Source organism: Penaeus japonicus, unplaced genomic scaffold, assembly GCF_977035675.1.
Source record: "Penaeus japonicus unplaced genomic scaffold, GWHDUDI00000001_assembly GWHDUDI00000001, whole genome shotgun sequence".
Classification (NCBI taxonomy): Eukaryota; Metazoa; Arthropoda; class Malacostraca; order Decapoda; family Penaeidae; genus Penaeus; species Penaeus japonicus.
Window position 1 is genome coordinate 55,129,395 of NW_028234403.1, and position 7,500 is coordinate 55,136,894.

General features: G+C 48.2%; 1 protein-coding gene across 1 annotated transcript in view; it reads left to right on the top strand.

The window, feature by feature from the left end:
• Positions 1-7,500, top strand: part of LOC122249606 (NACHT and WD repeat domain-containing protein 2) — a 75,132-nt gene that overhangs the window by 19,998 nt on the left and 47,634 nt on the right. The gene's annotated exons all lie outside the window — the stretch shown is intronic.

The following is a 7,500-nucleotide window of genomic DNA, read 5'->3' on the forward strand; positions in this document are numbered from 1 at the left end:
GGTTTGAGTTTGGGTTGGGTTGGGTTGAAGGTTAGGAGGGGGTGGGGGAGATGGGGGGTTGGGGTTGGGGTGAGGGGTTGTGATGGGGTAGGGGTTGGGGTGGGGATGAGGGGTTGTGATGGGGTAGGGGTTGGTGTGAGGGGGTGAGGGGGGGTTGGGGGGTAGAGGGTTGGGGTGGGGTGAGGTTGGGGGGTTTGGGGTGAGGGGTGAGGGGTTGGGGGTTGGGGTTGGGGCGTTGGGGTTGGAGGGTTGGGGGTAGGGGTTGGGGTATAGGGGTGGGGGGTAGGATTGGGGGATAGGGAATGAGGATGGGGATAGGGATGGGGATTTAGGGTAGTGGGGGTGGGGGGATGTTTATGTTGGAGATGGGTTATGGATGGGGGTAGGGGGATGGGGAGATGCTGGTGTGAAAGAGGGGATGGGGGAGATGGGGGGATGGGGTAGATGAGGTAGATGGGGAGATGTTTGTGTAGGGGAGGGTAAGGGAGGGGTTGAGAAGGGTGGGGAGGGGAAGATCTTTGAGTGTAGGAGAGAGAGGTGTAGAGTGGGGAGATGTGTGAGTATATGTGTTGGGTGTATGGGGGGAGGGGGAGATGTATGTGTATGGGAAGGGGAGGGGGAGTGTACGTATTAGTGTGTATACATATTCCTCTGTTATTTTTAGTTATACATCAGCATCATCAATCTCCCATGTACGTATGTGTGTATGTATGCTTCTACGGGTATCTGCACGTGTACATGTGCGTGTACGCCCATCCCCTAATAATGATTCATGGAAAAAAAATCCAAACCCCGTGACTCAATATTTTCCAATTTTTGTCATGTTCTCTCCCCTCGTTCCTCTCTTCCCCTCTTCCGCCACATCCGTCACACGGGGAGAAGGGGAGAGACCCATAATCTAAGCAGTTTTACCATGATCAGTTACGAAAAAGAAGGAAAGAAAGAAAATATATTTATACATATAGTTGTAGGGAAACTCATGTGGTACTTACTGCTAGGCACGATTTTTAATACATTTCGATCTCAATTATTTCATTTCTTTATTTTTTTTGTACAATTCTTTTTGCATATATGTATATATATATATATATATATATATATATATATATATATATATATATATATATATATATATATATTGTGCATAGTGGCTTTATCTGCCCTTTATCAACACGGTAGAGTGTTTTGCAAGTCATATATATATATATAAATAAATATATATATATATATATATATATATATATATATATATATATATATTATATATATATATATTATATACATATATATATATATATATATATATATATATATATATATATATTTATATATTTATATTGAAGAGCGAGAGAGAAAGCAAGAGAAAGAGCGAGAAAGAGAAAAAAAGAGGGAGTAGATAAACAAATGAATAGCTAAATAGATAGATAAACAAAAAGAGAAAAAAAATGAGATCCACAAGACCAAGGACAGAAAATCACACACACAATAAAATCAAAACATCTTCATAATACAGAATATCTTAAAGAGACCAACACACAAAAGCCCCCTTCCCCCCCTCCCCCCCTCCCCCCCCTCTCTAGCGTGACACACCACAAAGCATAGTCAGTGTGGAACAGGCTGATACGATGCTGCGTGTCTTAAGGACTATGCTTAAACAATGCTTAAACACAAGGATGATGAATAATTAAGATCGTAAAATCGTACGAGCGAACTTTATTTAAAGAAGTGAAAGAGGAACGCGAGAGAGAGAGAGAGAGAGATTTCGCAATGCAGTTAGTCCACCTGCTTAGTTCTTTAGTGTGACATCCTTAACCCCCCCTACACCCCCCACCCCCTACCACCACCACTAAATCCTTCCTCCTTCCTCCTCTTCCCTCTTCCCTCCCCCCACTCCTTCTCTCATCTTTCTCTCCTCATCCCCTTCCCCTCCTACCCCGCTCTTTCCTCTTCCCCCTCTCCTCCTACCCCAATACATCCCTCACCTTCCTTTCCCTCCTACCCCACTCCTTCCCCATCCCCTTCCCCCCTTCCCCCCCACTCCTTCCCCCCTACTCCTTCCCTCATCTCCCCCTTCCCCCCCACCCTCTTCTACCACTCCCCCCTCCCCCACTCCTTCCCCCCCACTCCTTCCCTCATCTCCCCCTCCCCCTTCCCCCCCACCCTCTTCTACCACTCCCCCTCCCCTCCCTCTGTCCTCCGGAAGACTGCATTGGCTAGCTTTCGAGTAGCAATTTGTGTATAAAAGGAAACAGAAATATCATGTTTATTTCTTGCACGAATCACGTGGCAACAGCTCTATGCACGAAAGTAAGATAATCATGATAGCGGTAATGATAATAGCAGTAATAATAATGATGATAGTGATACTGCTAATCATAAAAGTATTAGTAATAGTAGTTGTACTATTACTACTACTAATGATGATGATAATAATGATGGTATTATCATAGTGATAATGGTGATAGTAATAATAAAGATAATAATGATAATAAAAATGGTAATGATGATAATAACAGTAACATAGAGATAATGATGATAATAATAGATCATGATCATGATAATGATGATTGTAATGATAGTGACAATACTAATGATAAGTTACAAGTCGGACTGTGCAACCGAAGCTTCGTAGAACTTTTGAGTGAGAACCACTTCTCTCTCTCTCTCTCTCTCTATCTATCTATCTATCTCTGTCTCTCTGTCTTCTCTGTCTCTGTCTCTCTGTCTCTGTCTCTCTCTCTATATATCTATCTATCTATCTATCTCTGTGTCTCTATCTCTGTCTCTCTGTCTGTCTGTCTCTCTCTCTCTCTCTCTCTCTCTCTCTCTCTCTCTCTCTCTCTCTCTCTCTCTCTCTCTCTCTCTCTCTCTCTCTCTCTCTCTCTGTCTCTATCTCTGTCTCTCTGTCTCTGTCTCTGTCTCTGTCTGTCTCTCTCTCAGTCTCTCTCTCTCTCCTTTCTCCCCTCCTTCTCTCTCTCTTCTCTCTCTCCTCTCTCTTCTCTCCTCTCTCTCTCTCTCTCTCTCTCTCTCTCTCTCTCTCTCTCTCTCTCTGTCTCTCGTCTCTCTTTCTCTCTGTCTCTCTCTCTCTCTCTCTCTCTCTCTTCTCTCCTCTCTCTCTCTCTCTCTCTCTCTCTCTCTCTCTCTCTCTCTCTCTCTCTCCTCTCTCTCTCCTCTCTCTCCCTCTCTCTCTCTCTCTCTCTCTCTCTCTCTCTCTCTCTCTCTCTCTCCCCTCTCCCCCCCTCTCTCCCCCTCTCTCCTCCCTCTCCTCCCCCTCCCCCCCTCCCCCTCCCTCTCCCCCCTCTCCCTCCCCTCCCTCCCTCCTCCCTCTCCCCCCCCTCTCTCCTCCCTCTCTCCCCCCTCCCCCTCTCTCCTCCTCCCTCCCCTCTCTCCTCCCTCTCCTCTCCCCCCTCCCTCCCTCTCTCTCCCCCCCCAAAAAAAAAAAAAAACTATGATAACTTGATAACTGGAAACGCGAAGGCAATTTATGTGTTTAATTGCGTGCGTTTAAGATGGTTTGATAAGAGCTCGCCGATCTAATAATGCTTTGCAGCAGCATGGTTTAATTAACACGGACGAAAAGTGATCTTTGGACTGATACTCGAAACCTTTTTTTATTGTATTTTTGGATAATTTAGATCTGTTTTTGTGATTTTTTTTTTTTTACTTTTATTTTTTTTTCATTCGTTGGATATATGTTTGTTTGTTTTTGTTGTTGTTATTGTTGATAGCGATTGGGATATTGTTGGTAGTGGTAGTGATAGTGTGTGTTTTTTTTTAAATTATATTATTATGAGTATGGTTAGGATTGTTGTTATTATCATCATTATCATCATCATCATCATTATCACCACCACATCCACCACCACCACCTCTCCCTCCACCTCCACCTCCACCTCCACCTCCACCTCCACCACCACCATCACCACCACCACCATCACCTCCAGCTCCACCTCCTCCACCACCACCTACTGCACCTCCACCTCCACCTCCACCACCACCACCACCACCACCACCATCACCACCACCACCATCACCTCCAGCTCCACCTCCTCCACCACCACCTACTGCACCTCCACCTCCACCACCACAATCACCACCACCATCACCTCCACCACCACCCCCAACCCCACCCCCACCCCCAACCCCACCACCACCATCACCACCACCACCACCACCACCATCACCACCACCACCATCACCTCCAGCTCCACCTCCTCCACCACCACCTACTGCACCTCCACCTCCACCACCACCATCACCTCCACCCCCACCCCCAACCCCACCACCACCATCACCACCACCACTACCACCTCCTCCACCACCACCACCACCACCCCCACCCCCACCTCCACCTCCACCTCCACCACCACTACCATCACCATTACCACCACCTCCACCTACTGCACCTCCACCACCATCACCACCTCCACCACTACCACCACCACCACAACCACCACCTCCACCACAATCACCACCATCGTCATCATAAATAACATAGCGTCTCTCACCAGATTCCAAACATCAGGAAGACATAACACATGAATAAAATTGATTAATGTTGACATTATAGTTGAGTTTAATCATCAAAGCACACAAAGACTGTCTGTTTCCTTCCTCGCTTCCAACCCTCTCTTCTGTGACTGAAGTTTTAAGTTGTTTGTAAGACATTAAGTACTTTTTTGTTATCTTCATTTGGGGTTCGAGTTGGGAGAAGGGGGGGGGGCGTTTTTTTGTTCGCTTTTCTATTTGTTTCTTGGTCTCTTTGTTTGTCTCTGTCTTTCTGTCTGTCTCTGTCTCTTTGTGTGTCTGTCGTTCTGTCTGTCTCTGCCTCTGCCTCTGTCTCTCCCTCTCTCTTTCCCTCTCCCTCTCCCTCTCCCTCTCCCTCTCCCTCTCCCTCTCCCTCTCCCTCTCTCCCTCCCCCTCCCTCTCCCTCTCCCTCTCCCTCTCCTCCTCCCCCTCTCCCTCTCTCCCTCTCTCTCTCTCTCTCTCTCTCTCCCTCTCTCTCTCTCTCTCTCTCTCTCTCTCTCTCTCTCTCTCTCTCTCTCTCTCTCTCTCCCTCCCTCCCTCCCTCCCTCCCTCCCTCCCTCCCTCCCTCCCCCCTCTCCCTCTCCCCCTCCCTCTCTCTCTCCCTCTCCCTCTCCCTCTCCCTCTCCCTCTCTCCCTCTCCCTCTCCCTCTCCCTCTCCCTCTCCCTCTCCCTCTCCCTCTCCCTCTTTCTCTCTTACTCAAGGCCCGTCTGTCTTGCTAACTTAATTCCTCTCCCCTCTCTGGCCGTGACCTTGCTTGTGTTGTCCCTGCAAGATTTAAAGAGAGAGAGAGGGGGAGGGGAGGGGAGGAGAACGGATAGGAGGGGGAGAAAGAGAAGAGAGAGAGAGAGGAGGGAGGGAGAGGAGGAGAACGGATAGGGGGTAAGGGAGGAGGGATGGGGGAGGGGAGGAGAACGGATAGGAGGGGGAGAAAGAGAAGAGGGAAGGGGTAAGGGAGGAGGGATGGGGGAGGGGAGGAGAACAGATAGGAGGGGGAGAAAGAGAAGAGGGAAGGGGTAAGGGAGGAGGGATGGGGGAGGGGAGGAGAACGGATAGGAGGGGGAGAAAGAGAAGAGGGAAGGGGTAAGGGAGGAGGGATGGGGGGGATAATTAGATGACGTGACAACCGGTAATCATTAGAGAGAGGTCGGAACCGCTCGGCATTATTACGTGATCACGTGTTTATAAATGAAATCTAAGATCGCTCCCTTACTTATAGTTTAGGGGTGGGGTGGGGTGGGGTGGGTGGGAGAGGGGTGGGGTGGGGTAGGGAGGGGTGGGGTGGGGTAGGGAGGGGAGAGGTGGGGTGGGATGGGGAGGGTGGAGGGGAGGGGGCAGGGAGGAGTTGATGGGGGAGGGGAGGGGAGAGAGGAGTTGATGGGGGAGGGGGAGGGGAGGGGAGGGACGAGTAAGGGAGGGGAGGGGGGGAGGGGGGAGGTGAGGGGAGGGTTTGGGGGAGGGGAGGGGAAGGGAGGGGAGGCGAGAGATAAAGGGAAAGAAGAGAGCGCAAAGGGGGGAAAGGTGAAGGGAAAAGGAAAGAAGGGGAGGAAAGAGGAGAGAAGGAGATGAATAGAGGGGTGGGGGGGGGAGACGAGAGGAGAAGGATAGGTGTTCCTCGTATTTTTTTTTTACTTTCTCTCTCTCAATTTTTTCTTTTAATTTTTCTTTCGCTATATTTTGTTTCTCCTTTGACCCTTTCATTAATTTATCTTTATTAGATTTTTGTCTGTATGTCAGCCATTACTTGTGAATGTAATTATTATATAGGCATTGCATACTGTATATTTCTTGCATAATGTTCGTTATTTTTATGCTGTATGTGAGTATATTTGTTTGTATGTAAGTATATATATATGTATACATATATGAAGGCGTATAATATGTATATATATATATATATATATATATATATATATATATATATATATATATATATATATATATACACTGTATATATATGTGTGTATGCATATATACCATTATGTTTGTGTGTGATTGTCTGTATGCATGTGTGACTGTATGTATGTATTCAAGTATACATATGTATACGTGTGTGCATCTACAGATATGTAAGTACGATGCATTAAATTATAATAAAAATAATTCGGAAGCGATGAGGAAGCAAGCATAAAAGCAACGGCCGTGAGAGCAAGATAGTGATTAAAATAATCGCTGATATATAATCATGTCTTCTCGACGTCCCCAAAGCTGCGGTCTGAACTCTCTCCCTTCCCTCCTCCCCCCTCTCCCCTCTCTATATCCCCTCTATCTCCTCTCCTCCCCCTCTCTCCTTTCTTTTCTCTCCCCCTCTCTCCTCTCTCTCCTTTCTCTCTTCTCTCCTCTCTCCTCTCTCTCCCCTCTCTCCACTCTTCTCTCTCTCTCCTCTCTCCTCTTTCCCCCCTCTCTCCTCTCTCCCCTCTGTCCCCCCTCTCTCCTCTCTCCCCTCTGTCCTCTCTCCTCTCTCCTCTCTGTCCTCTCCCTTCCCTTTCCTTCCTCTTTTTTTCTTTTTTTCTCCCCTCTCCCTCCCCTGTCTTTCTCTCTTCTTCTCTCTGTCATTCTCCCTCAATATCTCACTTCCCCTTTTCTTCATTCCATCCCCTTCTCCCTCTTCTTCCCTTCCTCCCTTCCTGCTTTTCTTACCTCCCTCCTCCTTCCTTCCATCTCCCTTTACCTCCCCTCTCCCTCTTGCCCCCCTTTTCCCCTTCCCCCTCCCTTCCCTTCCCTTCCCCTCCACTCTTCCTCCCATTCTTTCATCCCTCCCTCTTCCTTCCTTTCCCCTCCTCCCCCTTTCCCTCATCCTCCTTCCGCCCTACCCCTCTACACCCCCTCCCTTCTCCCCCTTTCCCCCTTCCCTTCTCCCTCTACCCCCTCCCCCTTTCCCCCACCCTCCTTCCATCTTTCCCCTCTACACCCCCTCCCTTTTCTCCCTTCCCCTTCCTCTCTCCCCTCCCTTCTCATCCCTCCCTCCCTTCTCA